General features: G+C 43.9%; 1 pseudogene; it reads left to right on the top strand.

Annotated features, from left to right (window-relative positions):
- LOC120963479 (NAC domain-containing protein 75-like) overlaps positions 1-25350 on the top strand; it is a 160333-nt pseudogene extending 134983 nt beyond the window's left edge.
- The last annotated feature ends 1392 nt before the right edge of the window (positions 25351-26742 follow it).

Below are 26742 nucleotides of genomic sequence, written 5' to 3'. Positions count from 1 at the left end.
CGGGAGAGAGTGTGTGAGCATGTGTGAGAGACCACCGATGGAGAGTGAAACTACACGTACAAGACTGATGTACACATTGATTAAAGATATAAATTGTATCCAAATATTAGGATGGGATCACGATATTTGCAATTCGCGTAAGGAATGGTCATTAATCCATCAGACATCTAGATTCTATCGAATTTGAGCATGTCTATGTTATTATTCGACACAATTGTCCACATAGTTAGTATTTTGAACTCCAGACAATGCATCGCTTTAGCAATCGAATATAAACGTGAGTATAGCTCATGTTGTGTGTGTAAAGCACATTATACATACGAAAGTTACACAATGAATATTATAAATAGCTACCTATGAACTAGCATACATTTGAATTCAACTTAAGGTGGTTTAAAAAAATCGAATCAACATGAAGTCCATTCAATTATTTGAATTTGATATCATGGCATTTGTAAATCATACCTAAATTATGGGGGCAACAATCTTTGCTCTGATTTTTTACATAATAGCATATGTAGTCGTGAACAAAATAGATTCTAATTTAGCTCCTCCATTCCAAAATAATCATAGTTATAGGATTTTCAAGTGTCAAAATTTCAAAAAGAAGCAGATAATTTAATGAGGTTTTCAAGCATACAAGGTCAAATTTAACGTTGTCTATTTAGGTCAATCCTCAAAGTTCAAGAGTACTCTAAACGTCAATGCTTGTGTTTCAAAATTTCGAATGAAGCGCCAAAAGAGCCTCTACTCGCCCGAAACCGCGTGAGACCAATGTTTGGTAGTACAAGGAAATAACTTTTCTAATAACTCCGACCCGTGAAACCTACCGGCCCGACGTCCAAAGGTCTAAACCGGGGTAGGTTTGTAGCTTCATCTAGACGCCACGCAACCGCCTCCGAAAAACATTCATACACAATGGCCGCCTAAGCACACATGCGCGCGGCCGAAATCGCTCCCGCCTACTATTTGGGACACATGGGATTACCATCCTACCCCCAACCCGCAGTAGGTCCGAAATTTAAGAGGGGGGCAAAGTTTGTACTTTCCCCAAATTTCAAACAAGCGCGTCCCATCTTCTGTTCAAAAAGCCAAAAACAAGCGCGTCCCAGACCGAAACATGGTTCTCCCCCTCCCCCCCGCCCACCCGTCCGATTCCCCATTCGTACTCAGTGGGCGCAAAAACTACCTCTCCACCAGCCGCGAAACCCCGGCGTCCTCCGTACGCCACCCCATTCCACCCATCAACCGCCGCCCTCCTCCATCACGCCGGAGCCGATACCCTGACGTCGTCGTCCACCACAACCTCAACCGCAACGCCCTCCATGGCTAGTAGTTGAAGCCGAGGCCGAGCCGTCCGTACCCGAGCCAGTTCAACCACGCCGTCGTGCGCCACACCGCTGCCGCTCCAACTTCGCCACCCTCCACCGCACCCGAGTTGTTCCTGCTACGCCATCCTTCGCCGCCTCATATCTGCTTCCCCTCCGCCGACATACGGCCACGGCAACACAGTCAACAATTTGGCCATGGGTTCGTCCAAGCGTGCACCCTCCTCCAGAACATCGGTTTCCCCGGCAAAAAGAAGAAGATCGGTGCGACATGTGGAGGCAACCACACCGGCAACCGAAAATGGTACTCCTCTTCCCTTATTCGTGCAAATCTTACGTGTCTGCTTGCACGGTATTCATCCCACAGAAGACACTAGTTGACTGCTTCTTCTTGATAGTAGATGTTCCTAGTAACTCGTGATGCACAAGGTTTCTCCTCATATACTATTTCACCTTAGCTAGAGGTCCATCGCCCCCCTAAATTTCAATTCCTGGTCAGTTGATTCCCAATTAATGGAAGCATTCCCCAGCGTAACGGGCGCTAGTCCGGCTATTACGTCGGGGAAGCAGCGCCTCAGTGTTTATCTTAGGGGCGTGTGGGGCCTAGAGCTACTGGCACCCGATCTGGAGATCTGCCGGGATTAAAGGGATGGCCTGGGGGCGCTGCCAAGCACGGCGGTGGTATGAGGTCGAGGGGAGGGTAGGGCGACGGAGGCAGGGGTCTGGGCCGGTGGTCGCTGGCGGTTCGAGAAAGATCGTCAACAGTGACTGGCGGGAGGTAGACGAAGGCCATCTACCCGTTCCTTATAGATCGGACGGTTCATTAAAAAAATCGACTGACCTATTTATTTTCAGTCGACTGTTATCTTGATATGACCACATGTGGTGGTGTGCTGGAGGAGTACCTGCATTTCCTGTGCTCATATATTACAAAATCATACGGAGTAGAATCTAATTTTGTTTGCCATGCAATGTTGTAGAGGTATCATATGTCTCCTGTCATTTATTTTTCAGCCACCTGCTATCTGCTACTTTTACAGTGCACTAGTTCTGCACACACTTCAACCATACTCTCGCTACTGTGTTTTTATGCAAGGGTATTTCAGACTCTGCTTCTATGAGAGAAGCAAAAAAGTAAAGAGAGAAGTCGCTCCAGCGTCATACGCGGATAGGCCAGACACGTTTCAGCCTTATAATAGGTGCAGTGTCAGCAGATGGAGACGGTAAACGTAGCTCTGGAGTTGATGACCTCGTTCGCAATGAACCACCATCCCAGGTGCTTGCTTTAACTTTGCGGTGTCATATGTGGTTGCATGTTCCATATGGTGTCATATGTGGTTGCATGTTCCATATGGTGTCATATGTGGTTGCATGTTCCATATAGTGTCTTCCAATGTGGTTAAACTGCATGTGCTATTCTCCTTAGCTTATACATTATACCTGTTAATGTGACATACCTTCCTGTATTTAGTACATAGTACATCTTTCTATTAAGCATTTCCTCACATAAAACTATTGTTTTTTTGTATCCCGCATAAATCAATATGACGACACACCTTCAGTATATGCAGTGTGATATTAGTTGCATCTTTGATATGATTTATAGCATGCACTACTTCTAATTTGTTGAAATGCCATTTATGATGGGACACTTTTAACTTGGCAGAGTCATATTGGTTGCATCTTTCACGTGGTGTCTAGCTTGCATTGCTTCTTATTTGGTGAAATGGTTTCTGCTTAGTTTACACAAACACTTGTGAATATGCCATGTTGTCCTATTTTTCGTATTATTCCATCCTGGAATCATGTGTTTGCCTTACATCATACTAGTGATTTTCATAATCATGCACGAATGAGTTCTGAAGAGTGAGTTTTATTGCTTTTTCTTGTCGGTTTTACTTGACAATTCAAAATCAATAAAGCGGAAGGAAGTTAGCGAGGCAGCGGATGAAGGTGCTCCTTCCAAATGGAGGGCCTCTACAGATTCTACTCCTCCATCCCCCCAAGATGATTTCCAAGACAACACATGCATAGACACTCAACGTAGCTGTGTTGGTGATCAGCACGTCTCCCCTAGTGCACCATCATAGGTGCTCCCTCTAACTTAGCACTGTTATATGTGGTTGCATGTTATGTATGATGTCTAGCTTGTATTGCTTCTAATTTTGTTGAATTTCATTTGCTTACTTTACACATTATACTTCTGACTAAGACACGTGTTCCTGTTTCTAGAACACACAATATCTGTCTATCACACCATGTTCTTACATCAAAGTACATTTGTTCTGAAGAACTAAATTGTTATTTGTTTTTCTTGTCGGCTTGACTTAACATGGCACAGAGAAAGAGGAAGCAAGACAGAAACAGGGAAAGGGAAGCGGAACAATCCTGCAGATTCTGTTGGTACTGATGGTGCAATAGAAGGTCAAAGTCCAACGGAAAATTTTACCGACAGGGTATCCCGTGCTACACGAGCTGCAGAACAAGCCAAACAGAAACAAATAGCTACCACCAAACAAGCAGAGACAGCCCTAGTTGTTGCAACACCTTCCACAGTACCACCAACTGCATGATTTACTCGTTGGTCAAATCAGCTAGCAGCACGTTCCCAAGCTCCCTTGCCACCTAACACTACTTCTGAAGCACTCTTAACACAAGATGAGTTGGCAAGATCATATGAACTTTGTGAGCTTCAACAGCAAGAAGGTAGTTGCTGGAGTCAAGTTAAAGTTGCATGCTTCTTTATATGTAGTCTCACAGTTTGATGTACACTAACACTTCCTATGTTTGTTGTTGGACTAGCACCTATCCGCAAGAGGAAACAAACATCAGGGATAATGCTCGATGGGTTAACTAAATCTAGAGGAGGAAGAATGGAGATCCGTTTCGAGGCAGGTTTAAAAAGGCCACGTGATGCTACAGAGTCAGCCAAGTTAGCATCAGAGGCAGCGGTTGTTGTTAGGTGTCATGTACGTATCCTCCCAACATGGATTCAGTACAGGAATGACAAAGACGAAACCCAGTTCAACACCTTCCTCGACCATTTATCTGTAAGTATGGTTATGTATGGAAACTAGTAATATTGTCTTGCTCTGTCCAATACTTTCTAGGTTGCTGATAATGAGACTCCCATAATTTTCAACAGACGAGGTTCAAGTTGGATAGCCAAGATGATGCAACCAGACAAGCTTGCACCCATGTTTTCAAGTCTGCTCTGCGACAGTATTGGTATAACTTGAGGAAAACTCACTTTGAAGGCAAGGCTAACAGTGAACTTACCCAAACATCTCCAGTGGAAAATATATCTCATGAAGACTGGAGAGGCCTCGTTAAACTCTGGTCCGATCCGAAGTATCAGGTACATTATATATATGTGATCAGATCACATGTTGAAGTCCTATTTACGGATGTGCCACACAAATCTATCTTCTTGTAGGTGAACTGTTGAAAGAACAAGGCCAACCATACGAAAGTGAAATTCCAACAGACGACAGGATCTCGTAGCTATATTGCACACTTCTAGGCTCTTGTAATTAGCTTCTGTTTCACTCTTTTCGTTGTACCATATTATCAGATCTATATTGACTTGTTCCAAATTCAGAGGAAAGCCCGCAAGGACCAAAAAGTACCTGAACCAAATGCCGTGGAAACCTTCAAGGACTGTCACACCAGCAAGAAGAAGGGCATGACTACACCAGTCAAAGCCGCTGTTGTAAGTCCAATCCTCATGCCTTTTAACTACTACTTACTCTGACTTGTGCCTTGAACTGCATGGTTTGCAGCCAATGTCTATTAATCTTTTCAATTTTATACACAATTGTCTTAGCGTATCATTGCACCTTGCAAGGTTTAAAAGAGAGGAGTGATGTTCCTTTGATCTTGACCTGTAATCTAGTTCCGTGCTGGACTTGCCAACACAACATTACAATTGCATGTTTGTCTGTTCTCAAATGTTTTGTGATATGAATGATGTCATACTATGCTTACCGTATTATAAACTTCGTCTCTTTATGCTTAGCCCTCAATACAATGTGAAGAAATAGACAATACATTACCGATGGTACATGGTCATATGTTTGGAACCTGGTTTTATTTTGTACTTTGCAATAAAATACAACTATTATTTTACATGGGTTCACCAGAATAAGTTCTGTATATAGACCAAAGCTATTTTGTTTGGTTTTGCAGCCTCCTCAATATCTCCTGTTCTGGTACTACTAATATAAAACCACAACTTTTCAGCGAGCTATGGAAAAAAATGGTGGAACCACCACCTTCTGAACATGGCGAGGCAACTATAACCGCAATGTCAGCTCTTGCTGCATTGGGTTGGTTCCTATCCACTAACAGTGCCAAAAGCATTGTCCAAATTGCCTCATGATGAAGATATGCAAGCTCAAAACAATGTTGTATCTGTGCTCCAGACACAATTCCATTCACCAACAGAGACCCTTTGTGAAACAAGGAGAGACATTATTCGATGTTGTCAAGATATGCATGGTTTTGAAACCAGACTATCAGACATTTTCTATGTTGTTCAGGAGCCTAGGAGAACTTAAGGCGAAAGTTATGGTGCTCCATTGGACAATACAGCATGAAAACGTAACAGTCAGGCCAAATGTACTGAGCTTCTGAACTTCTGGTGGTGCATTTATCTGCTAGACTGTTAACTTTTATGCCAACCTTCCTTTTGTTTTATAGTTGTAATTTGTTTTGGTGCGATACAAAATTTGTTCTTAACGTGCAACCACTGGCTGAAGAAAACAGCAAGCCATTTTTGTATAGTGTATAGTGTTCCCTATATTTGCACTAGTGGCGAACTTTGATGCCCACCGGCTGTAGTTAACATGGGCCTCCTACGGGCCGTAGAAACAATGGGATTTCTAAGGGTCGTAGAAACAATGGGCCTTCTACGTGGCGTAGAAACAATGGGCCTTATACGGGCTGTAGACACAACGGGCCTTCTATGGGCCGTATCATCAATGGGCCTTCTACGGGCCGTATGATCGGTTGGCCAAACATGGGCCAATAACAGACCACATTATGGCCGTAAATGGGCTAGAGTTGAAATCGTCCGTTCATGGGCCGACCATAATGGGCCGTCGTTAATCGACCGTATTTTGATGACGCTATGAAAATAGCCCAACGTATTAACGGGCCACAAGCGGGCCGACTGTAACCACGGGCTGAATTTGGCCCACAAGCAGAAAATGACAGTAACGGGCCGTAAGTAAACGAATGTGGAAATGAGCCCAAGAATAAATGGGCCCCGAGAAGACCGAAAGATAACATGGGCTGGAAACGGCCCAACGGAATAATGGGCCGCTAATGGGTATAAAGTGATACACTGTTCATTACGGGCCAGTTTCACCACATGCCGTTAATGGGTATAAAGTGACACACTGTTCATTACGGGCCAATTTTACCACGGGCCGTTAATGGGCCGAGAGTAATAAGGGCCTCATATGGGCCGAAAGACGTCATGGGCCATACATGGGCCGGAAGTTAAAACGGGCTGGAATTATATTGGACGGCCTAGATGACGCTACTGGGCCTAATTCGGATAGGCCGTAAACGGGCCCTAGGTTAGCGGGCTGTAAATGGGCTATATGCGAACAAGTCGTTAACAAGCTTCCCATGGGCCGGCCCGCCTCCTTTTGACCAAGTCAAACGGGCCGACCTTTTCACAGGAATGGGCCTCTGTTGGGCCATGCCACGTGTCGACGTATCATAGGCACTTTGGGCCCAATGAGTGGATAACATCTGGCCCAACGGTGAGCCGACACGTGTTTCCTCCAGCCAATGATGATTTTACACGTGGAAAATCCCCATTGGTCGGGGCTGTTAACGGGTTATCGGATCCAGAACTAGACCCGATAGCTTAACGGCGTTCCGTTACGGTGGATGCCACGTGTCGGTCACCCTTGACGAAAGCACTTCTGTGACACGCGATTTATCGTCATGGAAGTGGACACTTCCGTGATGATAATTTTGGTAATGTCATGGAACACTTCTACGACAGCACAAGTATGACTATCTTGATTCTGTTATAAATTTGTCATGGACGTACATGCATGACAGAAAACGTGACCTACTTTCGACAAACACGTATCATCATGGATGTGTATTTTTTTGTAGTGATATATCTCAATTACACAAGTCGTTCTCTCCCCCATACATGAACACACGAGCACATTAACACCCCCCTCTCTTCTAAAGTCTGGACCCCAATATATGTCTCTATCTTGTCTCTCGAGCATGCACACATCTCTTCCCCCACTCTCTAGGTCTCCCGGCATCTCTCTTTGCCAAGCACATGCACTATGTAGAGTGTATATTTCCCATACACACAAAACGTCACCCCCCAAACGTCTATCTCCCTAGTTATGTGGTTCTCGCACACTCACCTCACACACCACCCCCACTGCAAACAAGCTCACTTTGTCTCCTTATGCACCACTCTCCTCTTTCTATCTCTCCCACATGCGGACCCGCCCCAGCTCCTTCCCTGTATACATATATGCCGTGACTCTTTCGATAGCTCCCTAATGTATCATCGTTCTCATTCTCGCACGTTGATCTCTACATCGTCTATTCTAGATCTCTCATGAAGTCCCTATCACACACACGATGACTCGCTTCCCTTGCGTCTCCGTACATAGGCCAATTTCGAACAACACCAACATTGTCTCCCTATCTATACGCCATTTATGGACACAAACGACCCATCTCCCCCCCTCTCTTCCTCTCTAAGTCTCCCTCTCTCTCTCTGTATCGTTCTCTCTCCCTGTCACTCTCTCGCTCGTTCTCACACCCCTCTCCCACACACACTCGATGTCTCTTCCAAATAGTCTACTCCCCGCCCGCAGCCACGCTATCCCGCTACTCCACATGCCTTTCTCTCTGTGACACACATGTCACACCATTCCCCCTTCCCTTATACAAGGTTTACATCATTAGTGCTCTCTAATACGTCTCCAACGTATCTATAAGTTTTGATTGCTTCATGCTATATTATATTCTGTTTTGGATGTTTAATGGGCTTTATTATACACTTTTATATTATTTTTGGGACTAACCTATTAACTGGAGGCCCAGCCCAGAATTGCTGTTTTTTGCCTATTTCAGTGTTTCGCAGAAAAAGAATATCAAACGGAGTCCAAACGGAATGAAACCTTCGGGAACGTGATTTTCGGAACGAACGTGATCCAGAGAACTTGGACCCTACGCCAAGGAAGCAACCAGGAGGGCACGAGGTAGGGGGGCACGCCTACCCCCAGGCGCGCCCTCCGCCCTCGTGGGGCCACGTTGCTCCACCGACGTACTTCTTACTCCTATATATACCTACGTACCCCCAAACCAACAGAGGCATCCACGAAAACCTAATTCCACTGCCGCAACCTTCTGTGCCCGTGAGATCCCATCTTGGGGCCTTTTCCGGCGTCCTGCCGGAGGGGGCATTGATCACGGAGGGCTTCTACATCAACACCATAGCCTCTCCGAAGATGTGTGAGTAGTTTACCTCAGACCTTCGGGTCCATAGTTATTACCTAGATGGCTTCTTCTATCTCTTTGGATCTCAATACAAAGTTCTCCACGATTCTCGTGAAGATCTATTCGATGTAATCTTCTTTTGCGATGTGTTTGTTGAGACTGATGAATTGTGGGTTTATAATCAAGTTTATCTATGAACGATATTTGAATCTTCTATGAATTCTTTTATGTATGATTTGCTATCTTTGCAAGTCTCTTCGAACTATCAGTTTGGTTTGGCCTACTAGTTTGATCTGTCTTGCAATAGGAGAAGTGCTTAGCTTTGGGTTCAATCTTGCGGTGTCCTTTCCCAATGACAGTAGGGGCAGCAAGGCATGTATTGTATTGTTGCCATCGAGCATAACAAGATGGGGTTTACATCATATTGCATGAGTTTATCCCTCTACATCATGTCATCTTACTTAAAGTGTTACTCTATTCTTTTGAACTTAATACTATAGATGCATGCTGGATAGCGGTCGATGTGTGGAGTAATAGTAGTAGATGCAGGCAGGAGTCAGTCTACTTGTCTCGGACGTGATGCCTATATACATGATCATAACTAGATATTCTCATAACTATGCTCAATTCTGTCAATTGCTCAACAGTAATTTGTTCACCCACCGTAATACTTATGCTCTCGAGAGACGCCGCTAGTGAAACCTATGGCCCCCAGGTCTATCTTCCATCATATTAATCTTCTAACACTTTGCTATTTTTATTTCCTTTTATTTTACTTTGCATCTTTATTTCTCTTTATCATAAAAATACCAAAAATATTATCTGATCATATCTATCGGATCTCACTCTCGTAAGTGACCGTTGAGGGATTGACAACCCCTTTATCGCGTTGGTTGCCAGGTTCTTGTTTGTTTGTGTAGGTGTGAGGGACTCGTGCGTGGTCTCCTACTGGATTGATACCTTGGTTCTCAAAAACTGAGGGAAATACTTACGCTACTTTACTGCATCACCCTTTCCTCTTCAAGGGAAAACCAACGCAGTTCTCAAGAGGTAGCAAGAAGGATTTCTGGCGCCGTTGCCGGGAGTCTATGCAAAAGTCAACATACCAAGTACCCATCACATACTCTTATCTCCCGCATTACATTATTTGCCATTCGCCTCTCGTTTTCCTCTCCCCCACTTCACCATTGCCGTTTTATTCGCCTTCTTCCCGTATGCCTTTCTGTTGTGTTTCCACGTGCCTTCTATTTGCTTGCATCTTTGCTTGCTAAAAATCTATTGATGTGGATCCACTTAAAGTGTTCTACTTGGATCATCTTCGATCCTTATGCGCTCGTGCCGAAACCCCAACTAGCCTAGTTGATGGGAAATCTTTAGATGAGCATGCTCATTTTGTGCATCACCTTTTGTCTGAAAAAGGGAGACTCTTATGGAATCAAATAAACAAATTGTTGTGTTATGCTTGGAATCTTTGTGAAATTTGTGATATTACTTGTTGCTCTAAGAACCCTAAAAAACACCTTCCCTACTTATGTGAGTTTAATGAAAATGAAATCTTATCTTCTTATGCAAAGGGTGTTTATAGCTACTATGATATCAAACAAATTGAAGAATTTGTTGCTTTTAAGGGTTCTTATGAAGTTGCTTCTTTGATTGAAAAGTATGATACTACTCTTTACAAATCTGAAAATTGTGACATACTTGAATATTGCTATGAAAACTATGCTCATAATTTCTATGTCAAAGAATTTATTGAAAGAATGACCGTTGCTTCTAAAGAAAATAATGATATGCATGAATCTATTGATAATTATGATTCCGATGATTTGACTGAAATATCCCTTGATGAACATGATGCTTGCCATCCTTGTGGCCATGATGCCAATATTGATGAAGATGAATTTGCTATAGTTCCTTACGTTAAACATGAGCTCGTTGCTATTGCACCCATACTTGGTAGTTCCTTCGCTGAAAAGAATGATTGGAATAATTTTACTATAAATTTTCTTGATGTCAATTGTGCTAATATTATGCAAAACCCCAAGCTGGGGGATGCTAGTTTTGCTAGGTCTACTACTTGTTGCAACGATCATGATTGGGGTGATTCTTCTTATGATCTTGAAAATTTATTTAAGCCCCATGATGAATATGAGATTGATAATAATGTTTGCAATAATATTGAAAGTGGGTTTGGAAGAGTGTCAACTTTAGCTCCCACATATTTGGATAATGTACAATCTTATGAAGTTTTTGATAAAAGTGGGTTTGGAGAGGTCATGACTTTAGTTTATGTTATTCCCACTATTTTCGAAGAGTGTCAACTTCGCATGCATGTGGATCGTGTTGAGAATATGTTATGTGATAGCTATATTGTTGAATTTGCTTATGATCGTACATGTAATTATTATGAGAGAGGAAAATATGGTCATAGAAATTTTCATGTTACTAAGTTACCTCTCGTTATGTTGAGATTGCTATCGTTTCTTTCCGCTTCCTTGCATATGCTAGTTTTTGCATGCCTTGATAATTTGTTTGTATATAAGATGCCTATGCATAGGAAGTATGTTAGACTTAGATGTGTTTGTCACATGTTTTATGATGCTACCTTTGTGCTTCAATTCTTGTCTTTTATGTGAGCATCATTGAAATCTTTATGCCTAGCTAGGGACGTTAAACGATAGCGCTTGTTGGGAGGCAACCCAATTTTATTTTAAGTTTTTTGATTTTTCCTTCTGTTTAGGAATAAATCTTTGATCTAGCCTCTGGTTAGATTTGTTTTTATGTTTTAATTAGTGTTTGTGCCAAGTTAAACCTATAGGAACTTCTTGGATGATAGTTATTTGATCTTGCTATAAATTCCAGAAACTTTCTGTTCACGAAAACAATTGATAAAATTCACCAGAACATGATAAAATATTGATTCCAATTTCTGCTGATCAATAAAAAAATTGTCTAGGTCTTCCTATTTTGGCTGAATTTTTTGAGTTCCAGAAGTTTGCGTTAGTTACAGATCACTACAGACTGTTATGTTTTTGACAGATTCTGTTTTTCGTGTGTTGTTTGCTTATTTTGATGAATATATGGCTAGTAAAATAGTTTATAAACCATAGAGAAGTTGGAATACAATAGGTTTAACACCAATATGAATAAATAATGAGTTCATTACAGTACCTTGAAGTAGTGTTTTGTTTCCTGCGCTAACGGAGCTCACGAGATTTTCTGTCAAGTTTTGTGTTGTGAAGTTTGCATGTTTTGGGTAAAAGATTTGATGGATTATGGAACAAGGAGTGGAAAGAGCCTAAGATTGGGGATGCCCATGGCACCCCAAGATAATCTAAGGACACCAAAAATCCAAACCTTGGGGATGCCCCGGTAGGCATCCCCTCTTTCGTCTACTTCCATCGGTAAATTTACTTGGAGCTATATTTTTATTCACCACATGATATGTGTTTTGCTTGGAGCATCTTCTATGATTTGAGTCTTTGCTTTTTAGTTTACCACAATCATCTTTGCTGTAGACACCTATTGAGAGAGACACACATGATTCGGAATTTGTTAGAATACTCTATGTGCTTCACTTATATCTTTTGAGCTATATAGTTTTTGCTCTAGTGCTTCACTTATATCTTTTAGAGCACGGTGGTGGATTTGTTTATTGAAACTATTGTTCTCTCATGCTTCACTTATATTATTTTGAGAGTCCTACAAAACAGCGTGGTAATTTGCGTTAATTATGATAGGCATTCAAGATTAGTAAAAAAAATCTTATGAGTGTGTTGAATACTATGAGAAGTTTGATGCTTGATAATTGTTTTGAGATATGAAGATGGTAATATTAGAGTCATGCTAGTTGAGTAGTTTTGAATTTGAGAAATACTTGTGTTAAAGTTTGTGATTCCCGTAGCATGCACGTATGGTGAACCGTTATGTGATGAAGTCGGAGCATGATTTATTTATTGATTGTCTTCCTTATGAGTGGTGGTCGGGGATGAGCGATGGTCTATTCCTACCAATCTATCCCCCTAGGAGCATGCACGTAATACTTTGCTTTGATAACTTGTAGATTTTTGCAATAAATATATGAGTTCTTTATGACTAATGTTGAGTCCATGGATTATACGCACTTTTCTTCCTTCCACCATCGCTAGCTTCTCTAATACCGCGCACTTTTCGCCGGTATCATACACCCACCATATACCTTCCTCAAAACAGCCACCATACCTACCTATCATGGAATTTCCATAGCCATTCCGAGATATATTGCCATGCAACTTACCACCGTTCCGTTTACTATGACACGCTCCATCATTGTCATATTGCTTCGCATGATCATGTAGTTGACATCGTATTTGTGGGAAAGCCACCGTTCATAATTCTTTCATACATGTCACTCTTGATTCATTGCATACCTCGGTACACCGCCGGAGGCATTCACATAGAGTCATATTTTGTTCTAAGTGTTGAGTTGTAATTGTTGAGTTGTAAGTAAATAAAAGTGTGATGATCATCATTTTTAGAGCATTGTCCCAAGTGAGGAAAGGATGATGGAGACTATGATTCCCCCACAAGTCGGGATGAGACTCCGGACTAAAAAAAAGAGGCCATAAAAAAAGGCCCAAATAAAAAAATGAGAGAAAATGAGAGAAGGGACAGTGTTACTATCCTTGTACCACACTTGTGCTTCAAAGTAGCACCATGATCTTCATGATAGAGAGTTTCCTATGATATCACTTTCATATACTAGTGGGAATTTTTCATTATAGAACTTGGCTTGTATATTCCAATGATGGGCTTCCTCAAAATGCCCTAGGTCTTCGTGAGCAAGCGAGTTGGATGCACACCCACTTAGTTTCTTTTGTTTAGCTTTCATACACTTATAGCTCTAGTGCATCTGTTGCATGGCAATCCCTACTCACTCACATTAATATCTATTAATGGGCATCTCCACAGCCCGTTGATACGCCTAGTTGATGTGAGAATATCTTATCCCTTTTTTTCTTCTCCACAACCAGCATTCTATTCCACGAATAGTGCTATGTCCATGGCTCACGCTCATGTATTGCGTGAATATTGAAAAAGTTTGAGAACACCAAAAGTATGAAACAATTGCTTGGCTTGTCACCGGGGTTGTGCATTATTTAAATATTTTGTGTGGTGAAGATAGAGCATAGCCAGACTATATGATTTTGTAGGGATAACTTTCTTTGGCCATGTTATTTTGAGAAGACATAATTGCTTAGTTAGTATGCTTGAAGTATTATTATTTTTATGTCAATATTAAACTTTTGTCTTGAATATTTCGGATCTCAATATTCATACCACAATTAAGAGAATTACATTGAAAATTATGCCAAGTAGCATTCCGCATCAAAAATTCTGTTTTTATCATTTACCTACTCGAGGACGAGCAGGAATTAAGCTTTTGGGGATGCTTGATACGTCTCCAATGTATCTATAATTTTTGATTGCTTCATGCTATATTATATTCAGTTTTGGATATTTAATGGGCTTTATTATACACTTTTATATTATTTTTGGGACTAATCTATTAACCGGAGGCCCAGCCCAGAATTGCTGTTTTTTTTGCCTATTTCAGTGTTCCGCAGAAAAAGAATATCAAACGGAGTCCAAACGGAATGAAACCTTCGGGAACGTGATTTTCGGAACGAACGTGATCCAGAGGATTTGGAGCCTACGCCAAGGAAGCAATCAGGAGGGCACGAGGTAGGGGGAGCGCCTACCCCCCCAGGCGCGCCCTCCACCCTCGTGGGGCCCATGTTGCTCCACCGACGTACTTCTTCCTCCTATATATACCTACGTACCCCCAAACCAACAGAGGCATCCACGAAAACCTAATTCCACTGCCGCAACCTTCTGTACCCGTGAGATCCCATCATAGGGCCTTTTCTGGCGTCCTCCCGGAGGGGGCATTTATCATGGAGGGCTTCTAGATCAACACCATAGCCTCTCCGATGATGTGTGAGTAGTTTACCTCAGACCTTTGGGTCCATAGTTATTAGCTAGATGGCTTCTTCTCTCTCTTTGGATCTCAATACAAAGTTCTCCACGATTCTCGTGGAGATCTATTCGATGTAATCTTCTTTTGCGGTGTGTTTGTTGAGACTGATGAATTGTGGGTTTATGATCAAGTTTATCTATGAACAATATTTGAATCTTCTCTGAATTCTTTTATGTATGATTGGTTATCTTTGCAAGTCTCTTCGAACTATAAGTTTGGTTTGGCCTACTGGATTGATCTTTGGGTTCAATCTTGCGGTGTCCTTTCCCAGTGACAGTAGGGACAGCAAGGCACGTATTGTGTATTGTTGCCATCGAGGATAACAAGATGGGGTTTATATCATATTGCATGAGTTTATCCCTCTACATCATGTCATCTTACTTAAAGTGTTACTCTGTTCTTTTGAACTTAATACTCTAGATGCATGCTGGATAGCGGTCGATGTGTGGAGTAATAGTATTAGATGCAGGCAGGAGTTGGTCTACTTGTCTCAGACGTGATGCCTATATACATGATCATACCTAGATATTCTCATAACTATGCTCAATTCTGTCAGTTGCTCAACAGCAATTTGTTCACCCACCGTCATACTTATGCTCTCGAGGGAAGCCACTAGTGAAACCTATGGCCCCCGGGTCTATCTTCCATCATATTAATCTTCCAACACTTAGCTATTTTTATTGCCTTTCATTTTACTTTGCATCTTTATTTCTCTTTATCATAAAAATAACAAAAATATTATCTTATCATATCTATCAGATCTCACTCTCGTAAGTGACCGTTGAGGGATTGACAACCCCTTTATTGCGTTGGTTGCGAGGTTCTTGTTTGTTTATGTAGGTGCGAGGGACTCATGCGTGGTCTCCTACTGGATTGATACCTTGGTTCTCAAAAACTGAGGGAAATACTTATGCTACTTTACTGCATCACCCTTTCCTCTTCAAGGGAAAACCAACGTAGTGCTCAAGAGGTAGCAGTCTCTCTACTCCACATACACACACTCCCTCTCACACACAAACGCGCACACAAACACATACAGACACGCACAAACACCCATTTATCTAGATACTCATCTCTCCCCATGTCCGCATGTGTATCTCACACACTCACTCTCTGATTATGTGTACGTGTATCCACGTTACACAACACAAAGCCCCATGTACATGTCTCTCTCTATCCTCCACACACATAGACACAAAGAATCTCTTATCATTGCCTCAGTCTCTAGACATATCACACACGCACACTATCTCTCTCTCTCTCGCAAACACACCCAACAAGGGTTTCCCTGTAAATAACTTACCATCTATTCATCAACAGTTGTGGTAGTACGGCGAACACGAGACGTGAAAAAGAATAAATCTACACGTGCGTAGATCACCTAGTATGACTACTAGGACTAGAGCAAGCCAAAAACACGCCGCCGTCACCCCTCCTTATCGACGACGGGAAAACCTTTGTTTTACACAGTCGAGAAGTCATTGTGCTAAGGCCCCACATGCTGAGGCATTGAATAGAATGTAGATCCTAGTTTACGGAAACAAGTATCGATAATACGTTTCTATCTCCATACATATATTTCTTCTCTTATAAAAAACCGAGTTGGTGATGATGGTACGCGTGCCATCTTACAATATAGACCGTCCGATCTATATCTGACGGATGGAAATTAAACTAAAAGATACCCGCACCTCTCCACACTTGCACACAAGGCCTTCCCTCGTTCATCCTTATCTCGAACAACCTCATTATTGAGCAATTAAAAAAGGAAGCCTTTGGAACAAACTGGCCTGGTGGCTGCTGCCGGCGTCGTCCATGCCCATGCCTCCGCTCAGTCCGACCACCAATCACCACCACATGGAATTACTCCCGCATGGGTCAATCACAACAAGTGTTTTATAAAAAAATGCATCCTGATGTTCCGTGCAATGCACTGACATCTTGCTGGTACTCCTACAGAAGACTAAGTTGGTGATGATGGTGTGTCTGCCATCCGTCATTTTTGACCATTAGATCTACATCTAACGACTGTGAGGTAAGTTGTTTCCTTCTCTCACCAACATCCCACTTCTCTACCAATTTGCAGAAAAACCCATACTTAGTATCTTAAAACCAGCCACATCCCTCCCTCACCTCACCAAAACAGCCCAAGGGATATATTCTGATTGAAACATAATATATCTCTAGTGATATATGTATATCAAAATTAGAGTGTTTTGTATCATGTTTGTGAATAAGTATTATTCTAATTATGATCCGTTGCAACGCACGTGAACATTGCTAGTATTTCCAACCACGCAATAAATGCTAGTATTTCCATAGTTTCGAGTTTTCCATCAAGATATTAGTCACTCATGGTTGATATTTACTTTCAATCACGTACACATATGCACTATGTAACTAGCCTTGCTTATTGGATTCCAAAGCTTAACTTTCACTCCTACTTACAATATGTACATCGCACTACTAGTTGAGATAGCTGTACTACTACTGCTATAGTACGAGTATGTAGTAAATAATAGCCTCACCCCTTCGCTAAGGAACGATCGAGGAGCTACAGTTGGAAGGGACGAGGCTCTACGGTTACTATGCTCTCATCTCCTCCTCGCCAGTTCCCCTCCCCCGAAGACAAGGCAGTTCGTCGCTGCTCCCAGGGATTCGACAGGCAGTTCTCCTCCTCATCGGGGCTGGGTGACCTTGGACGACGATCCTCTGGGAGAAATCGCACGCTGCTCTCACGTCCTCACCGCCGCAAGACTCGGTGCTTCCTGCACCAACTTTTTCAAGACGGTGCTTACATAGGCTTGGGAAAAGGCCATGCTTGTTGGTATTCCATGCGTCCTCGAGGAGAAGGTAATTCTATGGGACAATCCTTCAAACAGTCCATCGGTCCCTGGCCATGGTTGCACGTTGACTCCGCTAGAGTTGCCGATGTTGAGAGGTAGTCGGATTTTGTCCGATGAGCAGGTCAGTCATGGAGTTTGATCATGTAGTACTTAGTTATTCCATTTCCATCCCGTAATTTCTCCGCTGCCCACCATCTTATATATAGGTCTGGGTCGGTGCGGCCGTTCCCGTAGACCCTTGTCAACCATTGGGATCGGCCTTCCGGACTGGCTCGACTTGAATACGTATGATGATGCTTACATGAGATTGAAGAAGATAGCAATTGCACACCCGCCGACAAAGCGACGCGGCTACGATGATTACTATCTCATTGCGGTGTTTGACATAAGGATTGCCATAAATGCAAGAGGCAGTAACGGCAGAGGCTGGCGCATGTTGGCCACGACAGATTTGTACCCCTACACGTTCGAAGACGCCGTGCGCCATCTAGGCCGCATCTTCATGGTGACAAGCCAGGGGACTTGTTTCATCTGGTTGCTATCCTATGGTACGGGAGATTACAAATGGAATGCACAAACCATCATTTGCATCCCTAACGGTACTCCACAATTTTGCACGCACTAGTCATCCCCCGATCAAAATAAGATTGCCGATCCTAGATGAGCATTTGCATCCGCGATTCGGCCTAACCTGGAACCTTGTAGCTGACTTTGGCATATTGGGATCAACTATCTTAGCGTTTGTTACCCATGGTACCACTGATGTGCAACATGGTCACACAATCTACCACGATCGGACCGTCACCATCTACCCAGGTATTCCATTTAGTATTATATTTTTTAACCCTCTCGCCTTCTCTTTCATTGTTGTACTACTTACTAGTACTAGTAGGAGTACTTTTTACCTTGGAGGACGCGTATAGCTAGCTAGGCCCTTGAAGACTATCTCATCCATGTAGCCAAGAGTGGCTATATATAATAAGCCGGTTATTTTACTTCCTCTATACCGGAGTAGTACTATTTGCTGCACAGTATTACTGACCGCCATATTTGAGCACAATATTATTATGCATGGACCTAGACTTTGTACGCCACCATGTGTCCAGATCTAGGTTGCCATGTGTACCAGATGAACGGCGCCGAGTTCGACCCCCGTGATGATACGTGGGTGCCGAGGAACACTCTTGGAGATTACTCGCTTTTCATTGGGGACAGCTACCCCATTGTGAAGCGGATGTCGCCTTCCGTGCGCGACACCGAAGGCCTGCCGTTCATGAAGCATTGTTGTGTCTTTAGTGCGCACCGCCGGATGAACGACATGCTGGGACACTCTATCCCTGATTTATGCCGCTTCAGCTTGGATGAGTCTCCATCATGTGCAACCGGAATAGAAAGCTGTGACTATGATTCCCGTTGCCCACCGCTATGGATCGTGCCCTCCATAAAGAACACATGGGACTGGAACCTGGAGGAGGACATGTAGCCCATCTATAACGTGTAAGTGGGGTATGGTGAATTGTGAACGGTAGCGCTGTGAATATATGTAGACTAGTCGTGCACAAATTTATCGAATGAATGTGTGGCATACTAGCATTTGTCCTTTAGAATTTATTACTAGTAAATGTGTTTTGTGTACGTGCAACTTGTGTGGTTGTTGCACGGGATCCAACACGCTCATTGAGAAAAAAAGGTGGCACAGCTTTGGGTATAGGTGACGTGGCGGCATAATACAGTAGCATCGTTCGCCATAATTGTAATACTCCTACTAGGACGACAACTCCTATAAAACCTTGCACTTGGCTCTTTGCCTCTTCGGGAGGTTCAACAGTTCATACTCGTGTGAACCTTGCACTTGGCTCTTCGCCTCTTTGGAAGGTCCAACAATGATGATACTATAGTACAATATGCTTCTGGCAATCTGACACCGATTAAACTATTGCACGTCCACCGCGAGGGGGAGGGCGAGCGAGAGGGAGAGGGAGAGGGCGCTGTAGTCAAAACCCTCTCCTTGTCCTGCGAGCCACCACATGCGTGGGCAAGGGAGAGGCGTAGTAAGCAAGCTTCTCCTCATTCGGTGTGTTGACGGGACACATCAAAGCAGCACAAGTACTAGTCCTTTCCGGTTAAATATGGCTTAATTTGAAACGAGAAAAATACACTGGCGGCCAACGTATGTAACAATACGCTCTTTACGGTCACTATATGTAGTTTTGCGGTGATTATACGATCACTAGCTCATCGTAGAGCACCGTATTGCACCCTACTGACCAGCCACATAGTTGACGGGGCACTTTGTTGACTGGTTAAATTGTCATCTGGTATCTGGGTCCCACCTGTCAGTTGGCAGAGCAAAGAAATCAGTTGAACAAAACTTTACGCAGGTGCGATAGGAGTCCAACCCTTGCGCGCGAACCACCCTGGCTGTATATGTGAGTGCATGCATGTGTACTCCCCGGTCTTCCAACAAAGAGTGTACATCGGCTCAAAGACAAAGAGTGTACATCTACACTTCCAATGCATTTAGCCTTTAATCTAAAATCGATATTGATTGACTAATGCACCATCTTGTGCTCTAGCTATAGGCTACATGTCTATCCTTAATTACAGCATGCAACAACCTTGATTTAATCTTCTTCTCTCAACGGTTGCGCTACTTTTGGGCGTTAATTATGCCCTGGTCAACGTGTAAATCTTTAAATGTATAGTCTTTCACGGATGTAGGGAGTAGGTTGAGCACTTGAGCGTGAGCGTGTGTGTTGCGTCGCGTGCTGTGTGCGGCATGTGTGCGTGAGTGTTGCGTGCGTCCATATGTACGTGTGAGTGTTGCATGTTGCATGCATCCATGCATGCATGCATGAAGCGTTTACTCCCTCCCATTGACATGTTCATATTTCATGCTTCCTCTGTTCCCTCCATATTCGATACTCCCTCTGTTCCCAAATACGGAGTAAAAGCCTCCCTCTGTTCCCACGGAGTATTTGTCTCTCTAGAGATTTCAACAAGTGACTACGTACGGAGCAAAATGAGTGAATCTACACTCTAAAATATGTCTACATACATCTGTATGTTGTATTCCATTTGAATATCTAAAAAGACAATATTTAGGAATGGAGGGAGTAGCAAATAAACATTAAGTTCTCTTGTTTTTGCCTCCTTGGTCACTGTGCACAACCAAAGATGACTCACCTGGATGGAGGGAGTAGATGGTCAAAGTTTGACACAAAATTAATGCATTGGTAAACATAATTTTTTGAGGAAAACAAGTGCATTAATTGAGTGTTTTTTCAAACTACAAAAATTATTCCACCACTCATCATCTACCTTGGTTGATGAGATTTTTGAATTGAGCCCTATAAACCGGAAAGGAGGTAGTACTAGTACTCCTACATTATTGGTGTCGGGTACCTTGGCTAATGTTTCATCTTGTTGGACAGGATGCATCGATGCTTACATGGGGTGCTAAGCACATTAAAAACTTTAGCAACTAAAGCTCCCAATGCTTACATGTACAGGTGCTTAACTTGTTGGTGCTAAGCATCCTTTATTTAATGATTTTGTAACTAAAGTTCTTCATGCATTGGTGGGATTATTCCATTTAAGTCTTTTGTCTAGGTTCTCGCGCTTAGTACTGGGGTCACCACACTTATTCAACAAGTACTGCCATAATGTTTGCCAGTGGAGTGACAATACACGCAGCAGCAGATGGGACACTTGATTAATAAGCTGAACCTGCGTGTTGGTGTTACTAAATCAGCCTTACCCAGTACTTCCATAATGTTTGCAAGTGGAGCATGCTTCCGCAAATACGACTACGCACCTCTCTCCTCCATTAGCTAACATATGGGCCCTCTTGAGGTAGACCGACATGTCATCGGCGTAACTATTTACACTCCGAAGGACGGTATATCCTGGTAGTAGTACTAGTAGAATTGAGATTTAATGCACTTTCTTCCCCGTCTTTCACTCTTCTTCCTCCTGTCTTCCACATCGTCGGCTGCACACCATTTCCCCCCGCTCACTGCTCGCCTGCCCGCGCCATCTTCCTTGGTAGCTCGCGCGTACCATATCCCCCCGCTCACCGCTCGGACACACACGCCATCTTCTTCGCTCGCCCACCCGAATCCACTTCCCCGCTGGCTCGCAGGCACCGAAAACCCCAGCCACTTAGTGCCCTAAAAAAACCTATGGCAGAACCGACTGATACGCAGAGCCGCGATTGGAATTCCCTCCCCGATGTTCTCTTGTAGCAGATCTGTAATCATATGGACCTGCTCAGCACCGTCCGTCTGGCCACATGCTCAGTGTTTTTGTACCGTCTAATCATCTGCAACCGGCCGGCTGTTTTCAAGACACCCTGCTTGTTGATGCCCGATCCTCGCAGGTGGCCCAGACACCGACTTGACGATCCTACGGAGGTTGTTGTGGTGCCCCTCGACATGCTACCACTACCCGTCCACCTGTCCTTCATGCGCGGCCACTACTGGGCGGGCATGAAGGCCAACAGGATCGTCCTCATCAACCAATCCGATAGTCCGTGGCGTCTTGTGGATATCTACACCCAGCGAGAGATCACCCTTCCATCGTTGGATACCGCCGCCAACCAGCCTCGCGGCCCGCCGGACACTCCTGCCTACTACGCACGAGACGCGCCGAGCTTTTGGCTCAACCTCTGTTTGCTGAAGGTTGTAATCTGTGAAGTGCCCACACCATCACAAGACTACATGGATTACAAGCTCATTGTCGTGTTCAACATGGGATTAGTCTATCTGGAATCCGGTGGCCATACATGGTTATGGCTCATCGTCAATCCTCTTCACCCAACATTTCTGTCTGATGCTATAGTGCACGATGGCATCGTTTATGTGGTCGACGCACAGATTGGCTGACTAGTGGAATCTATCGTCATGTAGTTGTTCTATCTCATCTCATGTTTACCTTAAGAATACGACTGCCTGTTCATTGTTACAAATTTAGAATATATAGTATGTCTATAACCACATCATTGCTATATGTTCCTCTCATTTCCTAGACTTTTATGACCACACATGTTATTGTTAGAGTTGATATGAGAACAATTGGCATCTAATGATTGTTAGAATAGATATTATGAGTATAACCTCATGATTGCTATATGTTACTATCATTTCCAGGATTTTTATAACAACGCATGTTACTGCTTAGAGTTGATATGATAACTGTAGTAAGTGCTATGGTAGAATATGAGTAGGCCCTGTCATATATGTTTTCCTCTCATTGTTACATGATGTTTGAACCATGATATATTGCTAGAATATGAAAGCCATTGGCTTATTTTTTTAACTTGGGGTATGATTATGACCACAGCATTGCAATTCTCTGTCTATGATATGTGTCTCTCTTATAATAATCTAAATTCCACACATACTCTGAACATGATTGTTTATTTTTGTCCTTTTGGTCTCCAATTTGAATTATTGCGGCAGACGCAAATGCGCTGGCCTTCATGATTCCAAGACCTGGAATCATACCAGCCGATGTGTGGTGGTTTATCGCTCGTTCAGCTGATGGCGGTCATTTGATGCTCATTTGCACGTACCAAATTGACCAAACCATTTCATCAAACCACATGCAGTACAATGCCTGGGGCATTCGTGACATTGATGGCTATGGCTACTTCATGTTCGAGAAAGATCCCAGCTCTGTTGGGCCAGGCGTATCCAACTAGAGGCGGGTTTACAGCCTCGGCAACCACTCCATGTTCATTGGGCTCAATTATCTGATCATCCAATCAATCATCGATCATATCACCGGTGATGATTACCGTGCTATGCAACTTCCATTCGCCAGGGGGAACTGTGTTTACACATCATACCATGGGTTTCATGAATCACCATATCCCGAGATTCGTCGACACAGCTTATTGCCAGATAATCTTTAGTGTGTGAAAGGCATCAAGCTTCCATGCGATGGATGTCTTTTGCAAACCCGACATGCGGCGATGTGGTTCATGCCAACAGCAAATATGCACAACTTGATTCATATTGGTGTCTAGACTGAGCCATGTGTCCTGCTGCTGTAGCTTGACCCTCTTTTGTTGGATATTATGTATTGTTGTTAGTTTGAAGCACTCCTCTGGTTACAAGGATAGATACCTTTCTGGGATCAAGTGCATCCTAACTCACCTGCGTAGGATGTACTGATAATGATGATGGAGATGCTATGGAGAAGCCATATATATATATATATATATATATATATATATATATATATATATAATGATGATGGAGATGCTATTGGAGAAGCCATATATATATATATATGTATATGTATATATATCAATTAGGCTTCAAGTGTGTACTTGTTGGTGAAAGTGTTGTCCAATGGGAATTATATTTTGTATTACTCATGTAGCCTACAAAGTCTGTCGCACAGCCTTGTAACTTCTTACCCCATTTCTAAATTTGTACTAGTCCTCTATACCGTGTATTGCGCTACTCGTACTACTACCTCCCTCCTAGTTTACTGGCCCCCTTCATAATTTCTGTCAAATTTTGACCATAAATTTCACTAACTAAATATTAATGCATGTCACAAAAAATTATATCATTTTATTCGTATTGGAACATAGTTTTGAATGGAATAATTTTCGGTGACATGCATTGACATTTTGTTAGTTAAACCTATGGTTAAAATGTGACACTAAATACGACTAGTAAGTAGTTTAGTAGCAGTACTAGTATACGTCGGTCAAATTATTCATCATGTCCACACATTGAATTGATGTGACAACACGCTGCGCGTGAGGTGACACAATAATCCCAGCGGCGCCTTCGGGTATTGTGGACTTCAGACTTGGAGTATCACTTATCTGTTGAAATCTTTCATCATTCACTTCAAACAGTCGATTGATCATACATTGAGTACCATATAACTGGAATTAATCGATGCAAGTCCAAGAAGGATTGGCCGGTGCTGCCGGCTGGCGTCAAGGTTGATCCCACGGATCAGGAGCTAATTGAGCACCTTGAGGCCAAAGTGACTGCTGAGAGCGCGAGATCTCACCCTCTCATCGATTTATTCATACCAACCATCGACAACGAGCACGGCATATGCTACACCCATCCTGAGAAACTTCTAGGTAAGACCACGATCGGCCATCTACTTGCACAAACATATTCCTTTGTTTATAGCTCTATTTTTCTTTTTAGACGCAAACCTATATAGTGAAGCAATTACAATTTGACAGTTAATAAAAAGTGAAACAAGTGACTGCAACATGCCAAAGATGTTATGAAAATGCCAACCACGTACACCAAAACCTGTATTCGACAATACTGCAGGTATCACACTAAGTGGCCTAAGCAAGCATTTATTCTAGTGCAATTCCAGGGTGTTGAAAAGGGGCACGTGGATGCGTCGCAAGATACAGTCGGAGTGCGGCATGCACGCAATGTGGCACAAGACCAGCAATACCTTGCTGGTAGTGGTCAATGGCCGGCAGACGGGCAACAAAAAGGTTCTGGTGCTGCACACCAACAAGAACTTCGACTAGCAGAGGACCAACTGGGTGATGCACCAGTACCACCTCGGGGACCTGGAGCAAGAGAAGGAGTGGGAGCTGGTCCTCTGCAAGATTTTCTACCAGACGAACACTAGTGCCAGGAGGAAAAAGATTATAAGTTAGTTTGGTATTAGTACTTGTACTACCTTGTCGTCCGCAAGTTGGTATTGTTGTTAACGATCTTTCGGTATGAACTTAGCATTTGCTTCCAACCATCATGCCGAGGGTTGACGTGGATATAAAGCTGAAGCATTTGTTTTGAAACAAATTTTCAGGCACCTGATTTTTATTTGATGGGTAGCATAAGCACCTGTCGTTCGAATTCCCAGTTCTACAAAATTTTCGAAACACGGCCCTCGTGCATGTAGCCGTGCGGCCGCCGCCAGCTTGATCTCCTCGCTCCGGCCTGCTCCGCGTCCGGCGAGCCCAGATCCGGCACCCCCGTGACGCGCTCTCTCCGCTCCACCAGTAGCCCTCTCTGTTCGTTCGCCCGCCATGGCTCCCCATGGTCCGGTGTCGGTGGCCGCCGCGGCCTCACTGGCACCTCCTGCCGGTGTCCTCCTCGCTTCGTCGATGGTGGCCGCTCCGGCATCTCTGGCGCCTCCTACCGCCACCACCGCTACACCGACGGAGGCCTCCCCGGTCTCTCTAGCTCCTTCTGCCGGTGCCACCACCACTACGATGACGGAGGCCACCTCAGCCCGTCTACCGCTGCCCTCTGTGGACGGCGCCGCTGCGGCCTTTCTTGCCTCCCGCAAGGCCGACCCAACCGTGCGGGGATGCCTGCAACCGCTGCGGCCCTCCACAACTGAGACACGGCTCAGTTCCAATCTGGGTCTGGCGACTCCGACGCCTACCACGCCGCTCGTCAATGCTGCTCGAGACGATGGTCTTCGTGGAGCTCTCTCTGTTGGCCCCGATTCAGACGTGGATGACGATGAGGAGGTGGCCCCCCAGACGCCGCCGGTTGCCGCCAAGGTCATCGACTCCGCCGAGGTGCATGTGGGGCACATGCCAGACATAGAAGGGGGTTGGCAGGAGGTTCTACTGCGGCATGGATCGCGTCGTCCGTCGTCGCTATCCCCAACATCTGCCCACCGTCCAATCCCCACTTGGCTCCACGGTAGATGTTGTCGTTGCCTTGCTCCTGGGCACCGAGGCATGGATTGCAGAGATCCGTTCAGGTGCTCCCATTGCCCTGGGAATGGTCATCATGCGCGCGGGTGTCGCAATGCTTGGCGCCCACACAGCCTATTGGCAACCTCAGTCATATCGTAACCACACCACCTCGTCAATCAGCATTGTCAAGCCCAAGCTCCTGCTCCACAACATGCCAAATCCAAAGGATTTCAGTGTCATTCCGGGGCAGTGGTTGTTGCTTCTTCCCCCACTGTCTCGATGTCCTCGAGTTTTGCAACCTAGCAACCTAGTTTTGCAGCGCAAGCCGAGTTGTTGTGCTCTAAACTACAAGGATTGGCGTCGCTTCAACTGAAGGAGGCATTGGAACCTCTACGT

Source organism: Aegilops tauschii, chromosome 4, assembly GCF_002575655.3.
Source record: "Aegilops tauschii subsp. strangulata cultivar AL8/78 chromosome 4, Aet v6.0, whole genome shotgun sequence".
Lineage (NCBI taxonomy): Eukaryota > Viridiplantae > Streptophyta > Magnoliopsida > Poales > Poaceae > Aegilops > Aegilops tauschii.
Note: the sequence above shows the minus strand (reverse complement) of the source record. Positions and strands in the feature narration are given on the sequence as shown.